The sequence below is a fragment of the Pinus tabuliformis genome, chromosome 3_2 (assembly GCF_031772625.1).
Source record: "Pinus tabuliformis cultivar Carrire ecotype Pingquan chromosome 3_2, CPIR1, whole genome shotgun sequence".
Lineage (NCBI taxonomy): Eukaryota > Viridiplantae > Streptophyta > Pinopsida > Pinales > Pinaceae > Pinus > Pinus tabuliformis.
Window position 1 is genome coordinate 697,260,879 of NC_142302.1, and position 21,887 is coordinate 697,282,765.

The 21,887-nt window shown below is 35.4% G+C and overlaps 1 protein-coding gene across 1 annotated transcript in view; it reads left to right on the plus strand.

The window, feature by feature from the left end:
• The first annotated feature begins 3,852 nt into the window (after window positions 1–3,852).
• The window catches only part of LOC149182535 (protein VERNALIZATION 1-like), a 224,312-nt gene continuing 206,277 nt past the window's right edge, over window positions 3,853–21,887 (plus strand). Inside the window, exon 1 of the mRNA XM_089418600.1 lies at window positions 3,853–3,898. The gene's annotated coding sequence lies outside the window, so the exon portion shown is untranslated. The remainder of the gene's footprint in view (window positions 3,899–21,887) is intronic.

Genomic DNA, 21,887 nt, shown 5'->3' on the forward strand with positions numbered 1-21,887 from the left:
AATGTCTCAAGGACATTCACAGATTGAGATTTTTCATGAAGCAAATAGACATAACCATAACGGGAAAATCATCAATAAAAGTGATGAAATACTTTTCTCCATTAAAGGCTGAAGTGTCCATAGGTCCGCAAATATTAGTATGTATTAGTTCAAGAAGCTGGCTGCTTCTAGTGGCTCCTTTCTTATTATGTTGTTATGTTTGGTTTGTTTACCTTTAATACAATCCACACATAATTCTAGATCACTAAAGTCCAAATTTGACAAAATTTCATTACTTACTAATCTCATCATTCTTTCTTTGGATATATGACCTAGTCGTTTATGCCATAAGAAAGCAGAATTTTCATTCAACATGCTACGTTTTCATCCAACATTATTTACTACATTCAACAAGGAATTCGCATAAGTGTCATTCAGTTTCAATTTATATAAACCATCAATTAGAATACCAGAACCAACATTATCAGTATTCTTACATAAATCAAAACAACCAGATCCAATCATACATCTAAAACCAGAAATATCCAATTTACTTGCAGAAATAAGGTTTCTAGATAATGAAGGTACATAAAGGGTACTGTATAAGTTTAATACATATCCACTTTCTAGAATTAGACGATAAGTCTCTTTTTACAGATACGACATTGAACCCTCTTTATTTCCTTCTTTTCGTCATCCTGCCCATTCTTAGCAGGTGTTTCTTCCTTCTTGAAATGACTTGATTTTCCTTTCTTTTCTTTACCAGCTTTATTACTCACAAAACTTACTGAGTGATTCACTTGATTTTTCAAACGTCCTTCTTCCTGAACAAGTCTACTGGCCAATTCATTAACATTCCACTTATCCTTTATAGTGTTATAGTTAATCTGAAAAGGTCCATATTCAGAAGGTAGCGAGTTCAGGATGAACTGGACAAGAAAAGAATCCTCTACTGTAAGTCCCAGGGAGTTTAACCTTGCTGCAATATTAGTCATCTCTATAATGTGCTCTCGCATAGTTCCCGACCCATCAAACTTCATGGTCGTGAGTTCTGCCATAAGAGTATCAACGAGTGACTTATCAGCTGAACGAAAACGCTCTTCCACAGACTGCATATATTCCTTAGCACTTTCTGTTTGTGGAATTGTTGACTTGATGTTGTTAGCAACAGTCATCTTAATAAACATAAGGCTCAATCTGTTACTGCGTTCCCATGCTTTATGGTGTAATTTTTCTGCCTCAGTACTATCTCTTGTAAGAGCAGCAGGTTTATCCTCAAGGAGTGCCAAGTCAAGATCCTGAACACCTAAATGGAAATTGACTTGTTTTCTCCATTCAGAAAAATTAACACCAGTGAACAATGTAACAGATGAAGCATGTGCATTCATGGTAACTCCTGCAAATAAAAATTATAAGCTCATAACTAACGCGATTCAGATGTAGACATAATAGTATAAAATAGCACTCCTTTGGGTAGATACTATCCTATACTTAACATAATTAAATACCAAAACATAAGTAGGTAACAAATATGTTCAATTAAATAGAACTGACATCTTTGGATGATCAATATTTATTTAATCAAAATATCTATTAAACCTCATCATGTCAACTAGTTATAGAACAAGACTTTCCTTTGGGTAAGTTCTCAGGTTCTATCATTAGTGACGCCAGTTCTTAATTGGTATTATTATAACTGGCAATTTCTATCAATAATCATTATGTCACTTATGCACTAAATGATTATTCTGATTTTGACCACTTTGGTGATTAACAAAATCATAAATCTCATGTGCACAAATAACTTATAACGCATACCTTATGCAAAACAACATTCTGATTTTGACCACTTTGGTGATTAACAAAATCATAAATCTCATGTGCATAAACAATCATTAATGTATGCAAAACAATCATTCATAGAGCAATTACTTTTATGCCCAATTTCAAACAATTATTTTGTACCAGTAAACTTTAATCGTGCAAAGCCAAAACAGTAAATGATGCACGAAAAGACCCTAAAAACTCTGAAATTGTAAAGAAAGGTTGAAAACTTTATATCCGACTGACATGCAACCTCAAAATTTTCAGAATCCGGATCATCAATGTATCATTATATCATATAAAACATGAACTCTACACTCAATAGAGTAAACAAGGCCATATGCTAATCTTGAATTACTTTAAGGCGATCATCAATGTATCATTATATCATATAAAACATGAACTCTACACTCAATAGAGTAAACAAGGCCATATGCTAATCTTGAATTACTTTAAGGCCCAACAATAAAAAGCCATACGAAATTTCAAGCCATACGAAATTTCAATTTTCTTTCGAAATGAATTAACATAATTTTGTACACTAAAAACACTGCTTAATCGTCAAGCCAATTATGAGGCCTTAAACCTCCATAGTTAAGTGCACTCCAAGGCAAACATTTCAATAATCTGGCCATTCGGTTGGAGACAATCTATATACAGCAAGATGCCAATTGGGTGTAAGGGCTGCTTCATTGGTTAACCGCGGAGGAAGAGCACCGACAGGAGATACAGGTCAAATTTAGAGATGGGTCTCCGCATGAAACCTGACTAGAAATTCAATCAATGTCGTCAGGTTTACGAGGGGTGGATTCGATTGGGGTGGGATTTCCCATCAAACCACCGAGCATTGGTTGCGAAGCTAAATCATTTTGCCTCCATCTTAAGTCTGTGGAATTTCAAACCTTTCTAATTCACAGCTCCAAAGATTTCACGTTAGAGAATCCTGTTCATGGGTCCTACAATTGAGCGATTCCAGCCTCGGAGGGCCCTATTTGATTCTTCTAATAATTATAGCGATGACCTTGATTTGTATAAGTGCCAGTAAAAGGCGACAAAGTAAAATTCTGTTGGAGCTTACAGCATGTAGCTATATCGAGTTTGAAATCTTATAGTTTGGCAAAAATTATTCCTAGCAAGGCCAGACACAAGCACAGGAACTAATACAGTATACATGCATCAATATTAGTCGAGAGCTGACATAAGGAAAGCACTGTCATTAGTTCTCCCAACACGGCACAATTCATAAACGACATCCTCATATTCGGCTAACATAACTTAAAAGACACGAACAAGATAGAAGAATAGCAACTTATTAACAGCAAAGGTTAAATACGGTGCTTCGACTGGGTCAAGATCTAATACCGGGATATTTCTAGAACCGGTCGAATTCATGACGGACAGGCCCAGTTCGAAAACTTAGAGGTAAGCTCTTAACCCCTTTTGTGAAGCATGCACAGGACTTGGTTAACAACGAAAGGATGCAAACAGGGGTCAATAGGCGCATAGTCAAAGGACTCATGAATGCGTGATCATTTCATGAAACCCCCACAGTTTCCCGAAGGCTCATGAGTAAAGCACAGAACAGATCAATTGCAATCATAGGAAATATTCAGTTATTGATTGTGGCTCTGATACCAAATGTAAAATTTCCATTAACAACCCAAAGATCATCAATACCGAATATTTTACAAACAGAACTTAATATGATAGATGACATACCTTGATTAACAGCGGAAGATGTAATGGCTGCCATCTCTATGATCTGACTCCTGACTGTTCCTCTTCTTCAGAATTCGGTTTCTCTCCTCTTGCCCTCACTTCCTTTATGTGCTTCTTGATGGAGAAGAATGCAACTCTTGTGGGGAGAGAGAGGACCCAATTCTTTATATATTATTTAACTCTTAATCTGGTACGTCCATCATATACCAATTCAACGCTTTAATGCCTTAATGCATGCTTTAATGCTTTAATGCTTTTAATTATGGAATGACTTAATTAGTTGGGTCACATTAAGATTTAGAAACTTCCATTTAATTTCTAACATTATCATCTTCTCTGAAACCGGCAGGATTTATGAGTTCGCAAGCCACTACGAGTAAGTTGCATTCTTGGGTTCATTTCAATAGCATACTTTCTTCAATGGATTTACTTATCAGTAAACTGATTTTTCAAATTTATCATTACAATTCCATCACTAAAGCTGTTTATTCTCCTTTTATACACATCGTTTCCCTGATGCGAGTCACTAGTTCGGGAAACCAGCGAATGTTTGTTTCGCTGCTTCAAGTTTGTCTCCAGAGATCATATATATCCCTCATTTTTAGGGTGACACAGGGATCGATCTCCTTTTCATCTCAAGGCTACTCTCCTATAAATGAAAATGTTTATTTAAGACTATTACAAGATCATAGTATTGCATACTGCCAATAATTATTGGTAGTGCATATTACCAATCCCCAGTTTCTCGTCTCTGAAATTGCTGTACTTGGAGGTTGAAATTGCTGTACTTGGAGGTTGCAGCTGGCGATTTCAAAATTAATATCTGTGAAAATCAGTGAAAATTAATATCTGTGAAAATTAAGAGAGTAATTTCAAAATTAAGAGAGTAAGTAATGGCAGTTCGCTTTATGAAGTTCATGATGCATAACGTATAGCTGTAATCGAAACTAGTTCGCTTTAGAGCATGCTGTGACAACTATTGTTATGGAAATTATTCGTCAACAGATTTTTCGTGCAAACCGATCAGGAAAGACATTGCATAGAACAAAGGGTTATGGTATATCTCTCCTCAAGATTTCTGTCAGGGTTAAGGTCCTGGTAGGCAGAAATACTATGATAAATCCTTATAAGAATTGTCGAAGGATATCCGTATGACTAAGATTCATTTTTTATCGTCAAATAGTCCTGCCCTTTAACAGCTCGTATGACTAAGATTCATTTTTTATCGTCGAATAGGCTTGCCCTTTAACAGCTCTTCTTCAGCGATGGGGTTAATGTAGGAATTTGGTTGGTTTCTGTGAGGTTCGGGTTAATGTAGGAATTTGGTTGGTTTCTGTGAGGTTCATTCTGCTTGAGGTTTCATGTTCAAATCTAGACATAAAATTTTGTGTAAGGATTTATGGCGGAATTAATATTAAAGATTACACTGATTCAAATAACGTTTAAATTATACAAAACTTCCTGCAATCTTATAAGAATATAAAAAAAATATGTCATAAGAAAAAACACTTTAAAAAGTTATCAGACGACACTGAAAAACAATATAATAATATAAACGCAATATCACACTATCAAATAGATCAATTTTCTATCCTATATTCGCCTGGACCTAATCATCATATATTATAGTTTTATAAATATAACACAATCTTACAGTTTATGAGGATACCCACATAGGCTTAAGTAATTTTTAGCCAGATATAACGCTCTAAAGTTATGTTTGAAGAAACGAATAAGTTAAAATATATATATATATATATATATATATATATATATATATATATAAATTTCTTGTTTTTCTCTTTTAATAATAAAAAATTTGGATTTTTCCGGAAAAGAAGATATATTTTATTGCATGAGGTATGATTTTGATTGTAGCTGGGAAGGCCGTAGTAGACGCAGAATTTCAGTCTCTTCGTAGGAGCAATAAGAAGAGAAAAATCACATCAATTTTGAAACCCCACGAAGCTAAAAACAAGTGGTACTATTATATAAAAGTAAAACTCAGAAAATTGAAAGACAATTAGGGGAGTTAGTTGAATGGGCTGTTTTCGCTTGGATGGGCTCTTGGTTGATATTTTTGATTTGAATAGGTTGTTTTTATTTGGATGGGTTTCATGTTATTTTTTTAAAGCAACTTGTTATTGAGCTTGTCTGCTATTATCATTTCTGCTGCAAGGGTGACCAAGTACAAATAACGGAGCTGAAATCATTGCTTTATTGGGGTGTACTCTTCACTGCGAACGGGTTCAATATCAATGATTCACAATATTAAAAGATCCTAAGGCTACATAGGCTATCTCGTTTCCATCCTCTTGTGTTGCCAACACATCTTGGATGAAGCGCATCAGTATTTTCGAACGATCGTTTCCATCCTCTTATGTTCATGACAGTATTTTTACTTCCTAGTTTCTGCAATTTACTTGTTATTTTGCATTGTACTTTTTTTTGGTGTTTTGGTCTTTTTTTCCTTATACTTATACTTTCTCTATTCATGGACCACTCATATTATGAAGGATGAGTGAATGATAGGATTAGCAGTTACAATTTCATATGGTTTTGAAACAAGCGTTGTTTTCTTCTTTAAAAAACCTGTTGCTACCCCCGAGAGCAACTTGGTTAAGGAAAGATGCTGTGTGTTGTCCAATGTGACATAGCCTTTGTCCATCGCTTCCATTTTCCGTTGCATGAGATCAAAAGTCAGAAAAATATCCTCCCTGCTGTCAGTTTTGTCTATTAGCGCTCTGCCTAAAAGAAAATTAAGATACCAATAGATATACATACTGTACATGTATTCATTATATCTCAGGCCAGTATGACCTTCTAACAACCTCTGACAGCATGTCATCGATCGGAAGCGTGTAACATGCCTCCGGCACTTCATTGTATGCTTTTACGCCAATTCCCTTTCACGGTTAGATTACTCCTCTTGCACCAGTTGCCTTTTAGACTTAGATAACTCCTCTTGCACTCGCTGTGGAGTGAATTATCTGAACCGAGTTGCTAAACTTTCAACCCTTAGTTGAGCCCGAGTACACCCACGTTCTTGATGGCATGCAGCTCCATGACTTACAAGAGCATGTTAACACGACATGATGGCCTGCTTTGGAGTGGCTTGGGACTCAAATTTGATTGAAGATCTTGCAGGCTGAGTAGAAATTCACGAAGGGATTAGACCTGTGATGACAGTAGCGCTGAGAACTGATTGTTCCTTGGGGGAGATCTGAGCAGCTTACACGCGCAGGAATGCCAATAACCTCTGAAGTGTCGGAAGGCCCTCTCCCAGAAGTGAGACATACATAAGGAAATAATGTTAGGACTTAGAGAAAATGAGTAGTTTATTAGAAAAACATAACGAAATAGTAATGGTGGTTAGGTGGTTATGTATTAGTATTTTAAATTAATTTTTTTATTACTTGTTGATATTTTAATGAGATATTATTTATTTATTATTATTTTTTTTTAAATTAAAATTTTATATTAAAACTGAATAAAAAGATTATCAAAAAAAATAATTTAATTTCACAAGAATGGTTTTAATATTTATTTTATTTTAATGATTATAATATTAATGTAATGTAAACCTTTTAAGTAGTAAAAAAAATTCTATTAAAAAATGATATGTGGTATTGATATATAGTATTCATGTGGAATATATTCTATCTAAAGGGGAAAATTAAATCAAACTAGATCTATTTCAATTCTGGATCTACCAAGCTCAGAGAGATCAAATCTCTTGATATACAAGCTTCTTTTGGAGTGAATATTTCTTGAGATGTAAACATTTTTTTATAATGAAAGGAGATATGATCTCTCCTTGGGCTTAGATAAATTTGGAGTTAAGATAGATCTAGACTAGTATATTTCTAATTCTCTATTAATTTTACAATAAATATAATAATATATATTACCTTTATCATAATTTTCAATTTATTTTAGTTATCATGGAACAATATTTTATCTAATTTGTCTATAAACTTATCTAAAACTATCACATAGTTCATGTTTATTTCAGTTTAAATATTTGATATATTTATGTTTTTTTTTTATGAAAAATATAAAATGAAAATAATTAAAAAAATGAAAATAAATTAATTTCTTTGTTTTTCTCTTTTAATAATAAAAAATTTGGATTTTTCCGGAAAAGAAGATTATATTTTATTGCATGAGGTATGATTTTGATTGTAGCTGGGAAGGCCGTAGTAGACGCAGAATTCGTAGGAGCAATAAGAAGAAGAAAAATCACATCAATTTTGAAACCCAACGAAGCTAAAAACAAGTGGTACTATTACATAAAAGTAAAACTAAGAAAATTGAAAGACAATTAGGGGAGTTATTTGAATAGGCTGTTTTCGCTTGGATGGGCTCTAGGTTGATATTTTTGATTTGAATAGGTTGTTTTTATTTGGATGGGTTTCATGTTACTTTTTTTAAAGCAACTTGTTATTGAGCTTGGCTGCTATTATCATTTCTGCTGCAAGGGTGACCAAGTACAAATAACGGAGCTGAAATCATTGCTTTATTGGGGTGTACTCTTCACTGCGAACGGATTCAATATCAATGATTCACAATATTAAAAGATTCTAAAGGCTACATAGGCTATCTCGCTTCCATCCTCTTGTGTTGCCAACACATATTGGATGAAGCGCATCAGTATTTTCGAACGATCGTTTCCATCGTCTTATGTTCATGACAGTATTTTTACTTCCTAGTTTCTGCAATTTACTTGTTATTTTGAATTGTATTGTATTTGGTGTTTTGGTCTTTTTTTCCTTATTCTTATACTTTCTCTATTCATGGACCACTCATATTATGAAGGATGAGTGAATGATAGGATTAGCAGTTACAATTTCATATGGTTTTGAAACAAGCGTTGTTTTCTTCTTTAAAAAACCTGTTGCTACCCCCGAGAGCAACTTGCTTAAGGAAAGATGCTGTTTGTTGTCCAATGTGACATAGCCTTTGTCCATCGCTTCCATTTTCCATTGCATGAGATCAAAAGTCAGAAAAATATCCTCCCTGCTGTCAGTTTTGTCTATTAGCGCTCTGCCTAAAAGAAAATTAAGATACCAATAGATATGCATACTGTACATGTATTCATTATATCTCAGGCGAGTATGACCTTCTAACAACCTCTGACAGCATGTCATCGATCGGAAGAGTGTAACATGCCTCCGGCACTTCATTGTATGCTTTTACGCCAATTCCCTTTCACGGTTAGATTACTCCTCTTGCACCAGTTGCCTTTTCGCCTTAGATAACTCCTCTTGCACTCGCAGTGGAGTGAATTATCTGAACCGAGTTGCTAATTTTGCAACCCTTAGTTGAGCCCGAGTACACCCACGTTCTTGATGGCATGCAGCTCCATGACTTACAAGAGCATGTTAACACGACATGATGGCCTGCTTTGGAGTGGCTTGGGACTCAAATTTGATGGAACATCTTGCAGGCTGAGTAGAAATTCACGAAGGGATTAGGCCTGTGATGAGAGTAGCGCTGAGAACTGATTGTTCCTTGGGGGAGATCTGAGCAGCTTACGTGGGTAGGAATGCCAATAACCTCTGAAGTGTCGGAAAGCCTTCTCCCAGAAGTGAGACATACATAAGGAAATAATGTTTGGACTTGAGAAAATGAGTAGTTTATTAGAAAAACATAACGAAATAGTAATGGTGGTTAGGTGGTTATGTATTAGTATTTTAAATTATTTTTTTTTATTACTTATTGATATTTTAATGAGATATTATTTATTTATTATTATTATTTTTTTAAATTAAAATTTTATATTAAAACTGAATAAAAAGATTATTAAAAAAATAATTTAATTTCACAAGAATGGTTTTAATATTTATTTTATTTTAATGATTATAATAGTAATGTAATGTAAATCTTTTAAGTAGTAAAAAAAATTGTATTAAAAAATGATATGTGGTATTGATATATGGTATTCATGTGGAATATATTCTATCTAAAGGGAAAAATTAAATCAAACTAGTTCTATTTCAATTCCGGATCTACCCAAGCTCAGAGAGATCAAATCTCTTGATATACAAGCTTCTTTTGGAGTGAATATTTCTTGAGATGTAAACATTTTTTTATAATGAAAGAGATATAATCCCTCTTTGGGCTTAGATAAATTTGGAGTTAAGATAGATCTAGAGTAGTATATTTCTAATTCTCTATTAATTTTACAATAAATATAATAATATATATTACCTTTATCATAATTTTCAATTTATTTTAGTTATCATGGAACAATATTTTATCTAATTTGTCTATAAACTTATCTAAAACTATCACATAGTTCATGTTTATTTCAGTTTATATATTTGATATATTTATGTTTTTTTTTTATGAAAAATATAAAATGAAAAAAATTAAAAAAATGAAAATAAATTATATTTAGGATTTTTTAAATGTTTAATTGCCAAGAATATGTGTGTGTGTGTGTTTTTTAAATTACAACTTATATGATTAAATGAAATAGGTCATAGTTGAGTCCCAGTAATGCAATTGGTTGAGAAAGGGGTTCCATAGCAAGGCACCATATGTTCAGACCTCATCAGGCTGCTAAGAGTGCTCTGGAATAGACATACCACTTACAACAACAAAAAAATGAAATAAGTCATAAATATTGAAATCAATGTATGGAGATGGTTTATATCCCATAAGTAAGAGATATTTGTAATACCTTAATTAGGAGTTAAGAACTTCATACATATCTTTATTATGTTACTTAAAAAAACAAAATCAATTAATTAACATCCATTTTCTTTTTGTATTTCTTGTGTGCATCCCAAATAACACATTAATGTTATTCTTAAAGTGGTTTACTCACTTACCTATTCATGGACCTTCATTATTGTTTTAAGAATCATAAGAAATCACTAAATTTCACAAGTACACTTCATGCAAGGACGTATCTATAATTTCTTCCTCTTGTTTGTGTTTTCTATAAATAATACATCTTAATTTTCAATTGTGGCTTCTCTTTGACATTATTCCAAGCCAATGATGAATTTTTATGACACATTAATTGCATTGCAAATAGGGGAAAGCACTTCAATGACTTCATGATTCAAGGGCATTTTTAATTTTTTTTGACACAAAATTCAAAATATTTTTCTAAGAAAAGTTGGTTCATCAAAGAGTGGATTGTCAGGCTAGAATTTGTTTTCAATTTCCCACGTAACTCTCTAAATTAAACAAATTGTTGTAGTAGTTGTAGTTTAGGTGAATTTTCCCTAGACTGGTCCTAATCCTATTTTAAGGGAGAGGAACCACATTAATGTAATATTCATATATTTTGGTTAATGAAGAAATGGAGAGTAGTGTTTCATGTACACTGAAGTAATATTCTGCATACGAGAGCTTTGTCTATACCTTTTTGCAATTATCCTATTTATTTTCCATAGAATATTAAGAAAGTGTGTTTCCGTTCAATCTGTTGAATTCAAGACCTTCAGCCACTAAGGTCACGTTAGAGTGTTGTAGAAGGCATAGAAAGGAGAGGAAATATGTAAAGAAGTGTCTTAGAGGCATCGCAACGCTGAGATGGAAAGCCTAAGGGCTCCAAGAAACGAAAGGGATGAACCACCAAATCCTTGACTAAATGCACTGGACCAACAGTTAGTCGATGTAGCTTTCTCTTCTAAAGTTTATCAACTATTTGGTAAGGGACACTTAATCTAGGAGATAATACCACAAAACAAATGATTCGAACCCCAGATCTAAGTGACCAAGAAGAGGACTTTTGGGAAGACTAAGCATTAAGCGGACATGGCTAGTGGGGACCACTGGAAGTCCTACACTGGAAGGACAAATTGGAAAACCCAAGTCTAAGCGACTGGTAGAGGGAGATTGAGACATATCATCCTATTGGTAAGAACCAGAGGAAGAGGGCCAGAGGTCTTCGCATCATAGTGAAGCATCCACCGAGAGTTTGATTAAACAGAGGGGATCTAATATGTTGCACCAAAGGTTGTTGTTGGGATGGAAAAGAGTGAGTGGAGCCTGCTCAGTCAATTCCTAATTGATAGTATAAGTGAGAGCACCTATGCCTACGCGTCAGGCTCTAACCACTAAGGGACATAGCAAATTGATTTTAAAAGGTTTTTTCACTATTTTTTGTTGGGATTTTACTCCTAAATCATACGTTAATAGTTTATGAGAGCTAGGCCTTAGCGCTTCGTTCTAAGGACTATGTTGTGAAGATTTTGTTTACTCCAGAGGATATAGAAGATAACATGAACTAGGTGGTTTCAAGTTAGGCATGTATTTTTTTAGGGAACCAATTCCTAAGGGGCCGAATTTAGCAAATCTAAGGGAACATTTGCATTAGGTGGTATTATAGGCTCTAGTGCCTCCTTCCTTCTCCTATTGTGTCATATTTGTAAATCCTTCAATCCTATCCCAAGTTGTTCTTAAGGGGGGATGTTAGGATATTCCGACACATAGGATATAGTTAAGTTCAACTTGGTCTAGTATAGAGTTAGGTTAGAGTTAGGTAAAGTGTGTTTCTTTACCATTGTACATTTTGTAACTTACAATCGGACAGTCACGATATGTAGTGATCCGACGGTTCACTCTCACCTCGGTATTACCGACACTTGATCCGTGGCTTGACACCCGATTGGTCCATGAGTTCTATTTAAAGTGCATGGAGGGTGATTGTTCGGGTAATCCGTGCATGAGAGAAGCTTATGTAAATTTTCATTCTTTGATTAATAAATTGCCTGTAGTACCCACGTTGGGACAGGCCGTGGACTGTTTCCCTCCTTGCACTCTGAGGGTTTTAACCACGTCAAAAATACTGGTGTATTGATTTGAGATCTGGTTGTGAGCGGTGTCCTTTTGGTATTCTTTCTGTGGAACTTACCCTGGCACATCCGTCGGACTAGGCTCGCAGGCCGATTTATTTTCATCAAATTTTACATCTCTTCTAATGATAACATTTCTTCTTCAGATGATGAAAGCGAGGATGATAATCCTCCCCCACCTTCTCAGGATCCTCAACTTCCAAGATGGGTCCGTGCTACTCGGGATGCAGCAGGTGATCTTGCCGGTGATCCTACAGATCAGCGACGTACACGTTCACAGTTTGAAAGAGCCTCTTCTTTACTGGCTCAAGCTCCAATAAATCATGATCCTAACACTTTTGCAGAAGCTTCAGGCCATCCACATTGGGAAGCAACTATGAATGAAGAATATCATTCATTAATGACAAATGATACATGGGATCTTGTTCCTCTACCAAAGGGACGCAAACTTGTTAGATGTAAATGGGTTTACAGAACCAAGTATGGACCAGATGGGAAAGTTGATAAACATAAAGTTCGTCTCGTTGCTAAGGGCTTTTCACAGGTCGAAGGCATTGACTACACTGAAACCTTCTCCCCCGTTGCCAAAATGAACTCTATCTACCTTGTTCTTTCCCTTGCTGCCTCTTTAAAATGGGAAGTCCATCAGATGGATGTTAAATCTGCCTTCTTGCATGGGGACTTGCGGGAAGAAATCTATATGGAACAACCCATTGGCTTCATACAAACAGACTCCAGCCTTGTTTGTCGACTTAAGAAATCCCTTTATGGCCTCAAGCAAGCTCCTCGGGCTTGGTATGCCAAAATGGATAGCTTTCTTTTAGAATCTGGCTTTTCTAGGTGTCATTCTGACAATACTGTCTACACCAAGAAAGTGGGCAACTCTCTTATCATCCTTGTTCTTTATGTTGATGATCTTATTCTTACTGGTAGTGATCCCAACCTTATAAACCATGTGAAGTCCAGCCTTAAAAGGAAATTTGAAATGACAGACTTAGGACACTTACACTATTTTCTCGGTCTTCAAGTCTTGCAATCCCAAGAGGGTATTTTCCTTTCCCAGTCCAAGTATGCTTGTGATATTCTTCGTCATTTTCACATGGAAGACTGTAAGCCAGCCCCTTCTCCCTTTCAGTCTGGAGTCAAACTTTCAGTCTCTTGTACTTCTCCTGAAGTTGATGCTACCTTATACCGTCAACTTGTCGGAAAACTCTTGTATTTAACCCATACTCGTCCTGATCTTTCCTTTGTTGTTGGCCTTGTTGCTCGTTTTATGCAAAACCCCCGTGAAGGTCATTGGAAAGCAGCTAAAAGAATACTTCGTTATGTTCGAGGTACAGTACAGTTTGGGATTCATTACAGTGCCAAAGCAGCTCCTCTGTTAGTTGGTTTCACTGATTCTGATTGGGCTGGTGACCCTGATGATCGGAAGTCTACTGCCGGTTATGTCTTCACTCTTGGTTCAGGACCTATTACATGGGCTTGTAAGAAACAGGCCGCCATCTCTCTTTCGTCAGCAGAAGTAGAGTATCGTGGTGCCGTGGAAGCTAGTAAGGAAGCCTTGTGGCTTCGTCAGATCCTATCAGAGTTTGGCTTTGAGCAGCAGCATCCAACCACACTTTGGTGTGATAATCAAAGTGCCATTCAGCTTTGCAAAGATCCAGTCCAGCATCAGCGCAGCAAACACATTGAACTACACATGCACTTCATCAGAAATCTCATTCATGACCATGTTCTTGAAGTGCAATATTGTCCAACAGATGATCAGGTTGCAGACATCTTCACAAAGGCTCTCATAGAGGCGACGTTCACTAAACTTCGATATATGCTTGGAGTTCAGGAAGTTGTCACTAAGGGGGGATAGGCTCTAGTGCCTCCTTCCTTCTCCTATTGTGTCATATTTGTAAATCCTTCAATCCTATCCCAAGTTGTTCTTAAGGGGGGATGTTAGGATATTCCGACACATAGGATATAGTTAAGTTCAACTTGGTCTAGTATAGAGTTAGGTTAGAGTTAGGTAAAGTGTGTTTCTTTACCGTTGTACATTTTGTAACTTACAATCCGACGGTCACGATATGTAGTGATCCGACGGTTCACTCTCACCTCGGTATTACCGACACTTGATCCGTGGCTTGACACCCGATTGGTCCATGAGTTCTATTTAAAGCGCATGGAGGGTCATTGTTCGGGTAATCCGTGCATGAGAGAAGCTTATGTAAATTTTCATTCTTTGATTAATAAATTGCCTGTAGTACCCACGTTGGGACAGGCCGTGGAATGTTTCCCTCCTTGCACTCTGAGGGTTTTAACCACGTCAAAAATACTGGTGTATTGATTTGAGATCTGGTTGTGAGCGGTGTCCTTTTGGTATTCTTTCTGTGGAACTTACCCTGTAAATTCCTACAGGTATGAGAGCACACCCAGTGTTTGTTCAAGAGCAAAGAAGCAATCATGCTACCTAGAGTTGACAAAGGTGTTGATGGAGGTGCTAAAAGAGGTGTAAGTGGAGAAAAAGGGCAAAGACTTGTTTCCAACATAGAAGTGTTGAGAGTGATGCGACAGTTGGAATCAAGAATGGCATCGATGGAGACTAGTCGACACAGAGATCCTGGTGCTAGAGATGAGAGTATTGAGGAGAGGAAGAAACCACAGAAGAAGAAGTAGAAGGACCATCAGAGGCCAAGGTTTTGAAGACAGTTTTGGGTTATGTCATGAAACCAAAACCATATTTATTCTCCTACATCAGAAGGATGCATCGATAAGAGTTGATTGATTGGATCATTGAGATGGACAAATTATTTGATTATGAGGAAATGGATGAAGAAAAGAATGTTAAGTTTTTAGTGAGACAATTGAAGGGACATACAACTATTTGGTGGGATGGTGTAGAAATAGATAGGAGAAGAAAGAACAAACAAAAGATTAAAAGCTCAAACAAGTTGGTAGAAAAACTTAGAGGGCGGTTTTTGCCAAAAGATTAAAAGCCAACCTTGGTCAAAAGTATTAAGAACCTTAGACATAAAGGCTTGATACTCATAGAATACAAAAAGGAGTTCTACAAAGTAAACATTAGAGTTGGATATGTGGAATAATCTACATAGAAGAATATCAACAGGCTCAGCCTGGATATTGAAGATGAAATAAGTGTACTATATCCAAGGATAGTAGAAGAGGCTTACCAAATGGCACTGAAAGAAGAGGAGAATCTTGCAAGAAAACAATATGGCCAAAGGTAAAAGTGTTGCTAGAGGTAGAGGACAACAACAAAATAAAGGGAGATCTATTGCATATAAGGATTGAGGACTAGTAGTTCCAACCCACACTGAAATAAAGAAGGTGATTCTAGAGGTTGAAGATCATTTTCTAGAGGACGACGAAGAGGCAGGAGAGAGGTTTGATGCTACATGTGTGGAAAACATTTGGCATATCGCATATGAATGTTCATAGAATAGAGAACATGGCCAAAGAAATGTTGTTATAGCTCCAATAGAAGAAGTAGAGGCAGTGGTTCTTGAAACATAAAATGTGCTAGAGACAGGAGGGGTTCTAATGATGAATAAGTTGTTGATCAAGGAAGATAAGGAAGCTATGGGGCTAGCAGAAAGGAAATCTTTGTTCAAGATTGTTTTCAAAATCCAAGGTAAGTGCTACAAGTTTCTGATTGATAGTGGGAACATAGTTAATATAATGTCTACAGAAGTTGGAGAGAAGTTGAAATTGAGGGAGCAAAAGCACCAAACACCCTACAAGGTGTCTTGGAAACATAAAGGACATCAAATTTTAGTTAATGAAAAATGTGAGGATGAACTTCATATTGAAAGCTATAGAGACATGATCGTATGTGATGTGATTCCCATGGCTGTGTGTCACCTTTTGCTTGCAAGACCGTCACAGTTTGAAAGGAGTGTAGTGCATGATGGCAATAAGATTACATATAAATTCTAGAAGGATGGCATGAATCATAACTTGTTATGATTGCAGGAGGAAGGAACTTCTGAGAGAAGTGATTCGAGGAAACTGTTGATGAGTGGCAAGGAATTTCTATAGCAGATGGAATTTGAAGAGGTAAATTTTGCTACTATTTGTAAGCCTAGAGTAATTCTTACTTCTAGTACTATTTCTTATTTTCCTCTAGAGATTCAATAAATGTTGGAAAAATATCATGATGTTATAGTAATTTATCTACCAAATGAATTACCACTAGTTAGAAGTATCAATCATCATAATGACTTGATACAAAGAGCTAGTTTTCCTAATAAGGCTGCTTACTGCATGACACGCAAAGAAAATAAGGAGATCAGAAAGAAGGTATAAGAGTTATTAGATAAATAACTGATCACGGAGAGTCTTAGTGCATGCACAGTACCTACAATGTCGATCTCTAAAAAGGATGGTGCATGGCATATGTTTAGAGATTATAGAGCCTTGAACAAGATTACTATCAGGTATCATTTTCCCCTACCATGTATTGATGATTTATTGGACTCCTTGAGTGGTGCATGGTGGTTTTCTAAAATTAATCTAAAGAGAGGATACCATGAGATAAGAATTCAAGAGGGAGATGAGTGAAAGACTGCATTAAATAATAATGAAGGTTTGTATGAGTGGATGGTCATGCCATTTTGTCTATCCAATACACTCAGTACATTCATGAGGTTGATGAATGAAGTACTCAAAGAGTTCATAGGAAAATTTGTAATTATATACCTAGATGGTATTGTAATTTATAGTCATTCTAAGGAGGAGCATATGAGACATTTCAAGTATGTCTTGGAAAGGTTGCAACAGGAAATGTTACTTTTGAATTTGTAGAAATGTTCCTTTTTGAAAGAAGAGTTGGTATATCTAGGATTTGTAGTTTCTAGAGAAGGATTGAAGATGAATCAAGGTAAAGTAAAAGATATTCTTGAATGGCCCTCCCCTAAAAATTTTTTTGAAGTTAGGAGTTTCCATGGTTTCGCTAGATTTTACAAGAAATTTATTCGAAATTTTAGCAAGATAAGTGCTCCAATTGAAGAAACAGTGAAGAAGAGTAAACGACAAATTAAATCAATCGATGCAATTGAAAAATGGTGAAATACTGAATAAAAATATCACAAAGCAATTAGTTCTTTCCATTCCAGGTTTTAATAAACCCTTTCAAGTGAAAATGAATGCCAATGATGATACAATCATAGCAGTACTTAGCTAAGAGGACAAACCCATTGCCTATTTCAGTGAGAAGTGGAATGAATCCAAAAGGAAATACACATCCTATGACAAGGAATTTTATGTGGTGGTTCAGGCCCTAAAGAAATGGGCACATTATCTGTTATATAAAGAATTTATTTTATGTAATGACAATCATGCTCTTTAGTATATTATGTAGCAACCAAAACTGAACCAGAAACATATTAAATGGGTTGACTATTTGCAGAGTTTTACATTTGTTTTAAAGAAAAGTAGTGGTAAATTTAATGAAATTGCAAATGCTTTGAGGAGGAGACAACTTTTGTTCCAGGAAAGTCAAATCCAAGTGTTGGGATTTGAGTTTATAAAGGAGTTGTAGGAAAGAGATGTATATTCCAAGGAGGTCTTTGAAGCTTTTAAAAGTCCAAATTTACAAGACAAAAGTCAATGGATTTATTATGTGCTTCAATATGGACTAGTCTTTAAAACCAATCATCTTTGCATTCTGAATTGTTCTATGAGGGAGAACCTAATCAAGGAAAAACATAATGGAGGTCTTGGAGGAAATTTTGGGCTAGATATATGACCTGTTGAGGTGACATTATTGTTGGCCAAACTTGAGATCTGATGTGAAAAAATTTGTGAAGAAGTGTAAAAACTTTTAGTATTCCAAAGGAATAAGCCATAACATAAGAGTAGATACCCCATTGCTAATTCCATAAAGGCCTTGGGATTCAGTGAGTATGGATTTTGTTTTCAAACTGCCTAAAATAAAAAAAAAAAGTAATGATTCTATTTTTGTGGTGGTAGATAAGTTTTCAAACATTACTCATTTCATCTCTTGTGCTAAGACTAGTAATGCTAGTCACATTTCTAATTCATTCTTTAAGGAATTAGTGAGACTAGATGGAATTCCGAGGAGTATATTTTTAGATATAGATTCTAAATTCTTGGGACACTTCTGGAGGGCATTATGGAAGAAGTTTGGAACAAAATTACAATTCAACTCATCATATCACCTTCAAATTGATAGATAGACTAAAGTTGTGAATATAAGCCTTGGGAACATTCTGTGTAGTTTAATTGGAGACCACACTAAACATTGGGATCAAATTTTTCCACAAGTTAAATATGCTTACAATGACAGTCTTAACAGGAGTACAAGACAAAGCCCTTTCCAATTTTTCTATGGAATGGTTCCAAGGGGGTTACATTAACTTGGAACTTTAGGAGCAACAGAGAAAAGAAGTGCAACAAGAGAAGATTTTTCCAGAGCCATATAGGATGTCCATAACCATGTCAAGTAGAAATTGTGGGACAACACTCTAAAATATAAAATCAGAAAAAATTTAAAGAGAAGGGATAAAAACTAAGAGGTTGAGTACTTAGTACTTTCACACTAAAGAAAGGAAATATTTCCTAAGGGTGAGTATAATAAATTGAAACTTAAAAAGATAGGACCCTACAAAATTTTGTGGAAGTTTTATACCAATATGTATGAATTAGAATTGCTGCCTGGAGTAGGAATTTCTCCAAACATCAATGCAGTAGACTTATATAAATATGAAACAGAAGAAAAATAGCCAACTAGTCAAGAAATATAATGGGAAATAAACTACCCACAATTGGAACTTTGTAGCTTAAGAAGATCCTGGATAAGAGGTTGATCAGGAAGACCTAGGACAAAGAGTACATGGAATACTTGGTTAAGTGGAAGAACCTACCAGTGTTAGATGCAACCTGGATGATTTCCACACTCATATAGACAAGTGGCAAGTCCATTAAAGAGCTCATGCCTAAGAGACCATGAAAACTTTGTTCCTTGGGAGCATGATGCAGGGCCATTCTTAATATTTTTTTACCGAAAGGTCAAAATATTTTACTAAGAGGAGTCAGTTCGTTAATGAGTGGATTCTTACGCTAGAATTTGTTTTTAATTTTCTATGTAGCTCTATAAATTAAAAAATTATTCTAGTGGTTGCAGTTTAGGTGGATTTTACCTAAATTGGTCCTTTGATCCTATTTTGAAGGACAGGAAATGAATTGATGTAATATTCATATATTTTGATTAATGAAAAAGGGAGTGTAGTGTGTGGTGTGATGTGCACCAAAGAAACCTTTTTCTTAAGATATTTATGTCTTTACCATTATGCAATTCTCATATTTATTTTCCTCGCAATATTATAACATGTGTTTCCTTTCAATTTGTTGAATTCAAGACCTTTAGTCACCAAGATCAGTTCATTGTGTTGCAGAAGGAGAAGAAGGGAGAGGATTTTTGTAAAGAAGTGCCTCAAGGGCATCAAAAATCCAAGAAGGAAAGCCCAAGGGCTTTAAGAAACCCAAGGGACAAACCACTGAAGCTAATACTGTCCACTGGACCAACACTTAGTGAATTTAGCTTTATTTTGGAATGTTTATCAGTTGTTGGGGCTGAGACATGTCATATCATATATAATACCCCAGAAAAATTGATTTGAAACCCATATCTAAGTGACTACAAAGAGGAGTTTAGGTTGACTAAACATCAGGTGAACGTGGTGAGTGGTGACCTATAGAATTCATACGCCGCAAGGACTGATTGGGACTGGTAGTGGGATACTAGGACACATCATCCCAATGGTAAGAACTAAAGGGAGAGAGTCAGAGGTCTTTGAATCATAGTCAAGGAGTCGCCGAGAGGTCGTTTAAACCAAGAGGATCTAATATGTTGCACTGAATGTTATCAACAAGATGGAACTGAGTAGGTGGAGCCCACCCATCCATTGCATAACTGGCAGTTCGAGTGAGAGTGCCCAAAGCTATGCACTAGTCTATAACCACTGGCATATGTCCATACTTAATTTTAAAGGGATTTTCGTTGTTTTTTGTGGGGATTTTACTCCTAAATCATACACGTGTAGTGTATGAGCACTACCCCTTAGAGCTTAGCTTGAAGGGTTATGTTTTGAAGAGTTTTTTACTCCAGGGCCTATAGAATATAACTTGAACTAGGTGGTTTTAGGTTAAGCACCTATTATTTAAGGGAACCAATTCCTAAGTGACTAAATTTATCAGATTTAAGGGAAGATTATCATCACCTTACATGTATGGTCATAATTGATTATTTCCAAATATCCTACTTTGAGACCATTGAGATTGTAGCAATTCCCACCCTTTTAGAAGTTCATGTATATTTCCAATAAATCATTGGTAATGGTACTTGATGTTGGTAACCATTTTAAACTAAAACTAATATCACACTCTAGTTTCAATGGATAATATATGTTTTCTTCAAGAGAAAGACTTCCATTTACATTTTTTCTTTATCATTATTGACTATACATTCCATAAATTTACATGTAGTTCTCATAATAATGAAATTTTTTAGAATAATGAATGTAGAAATGCACTTCTTGTATAATGTGGGGATGAATTAAATTGTGTGTTTTCACCACCTATTAGGGCATTAACATTCTTATTGTTGATATATAAAACAAATTCGATGGATAAGAAAAGATGAAATGCCTATTAAGACATGAAATGAGATTTTGTGTTCCTCAAAATAATTATCTTGAGAGGGAGCATCCTACATAGGTTGTGTGGTTTTCAATGAATTCAATCGACCAATTTCATCACTAGGAATTTCCTTAGAGATGACTATAATTTATTTTCCTCACATTTATACCCTAAAATATAATGTTTGAGTTAATCATCATATAGTAAATACCTTTGAGTTAAAATTCTAAAATTTTATGTGAAAAAGAGGGTGCCTAGGAGGGGCCTTAACCTCCCTCCCCTGGATATCATTATGAGGTAATTAAACCAAGGGAATTTTATATCCCCCACTTGTTTTAGTGCATGTAATCACACCATTTAAAATGTGAAGGTGGTTGATGAGAAAGTGCAGAGATGCCAATCTAGCAAGAGAGAGTGTAACAAAGAGAACAAACATGCTTCACTTGAGGTTAATAAGGTCACTGAACATGCTCGATTCATAATTACGGGAAAGTTCGATTTGGATTCTCTACATCATTTCACAAATAGGAGGTCTACTACAAGGATTAACATTAGAAAATTAAATGGAATATAGTGGTTTTGAAAAAATGAATTTATGGTTATTCCATCTCACATTTCCATTCAGATGTTCTACTTCCAAGGTTACTTCCTGCCTTTGGATATTGAAATCTCAAAATTTTTATGTTTTGGATATTTGTTCTTGTGATGGTATGCAGTGGAAGACATGGATAATAGATATAGCTAACCATCCTGAGTTTCCCTGGTATTGTGGTTATATTTAGCTCCTTCCATTTCGATATTTTAGTGTCTAAGGATTTAGCAACTTGGTGGTAGTTTCTCCAAATATAGTGATAACGCTCTTCTTCATAAGTCTTTGTATTA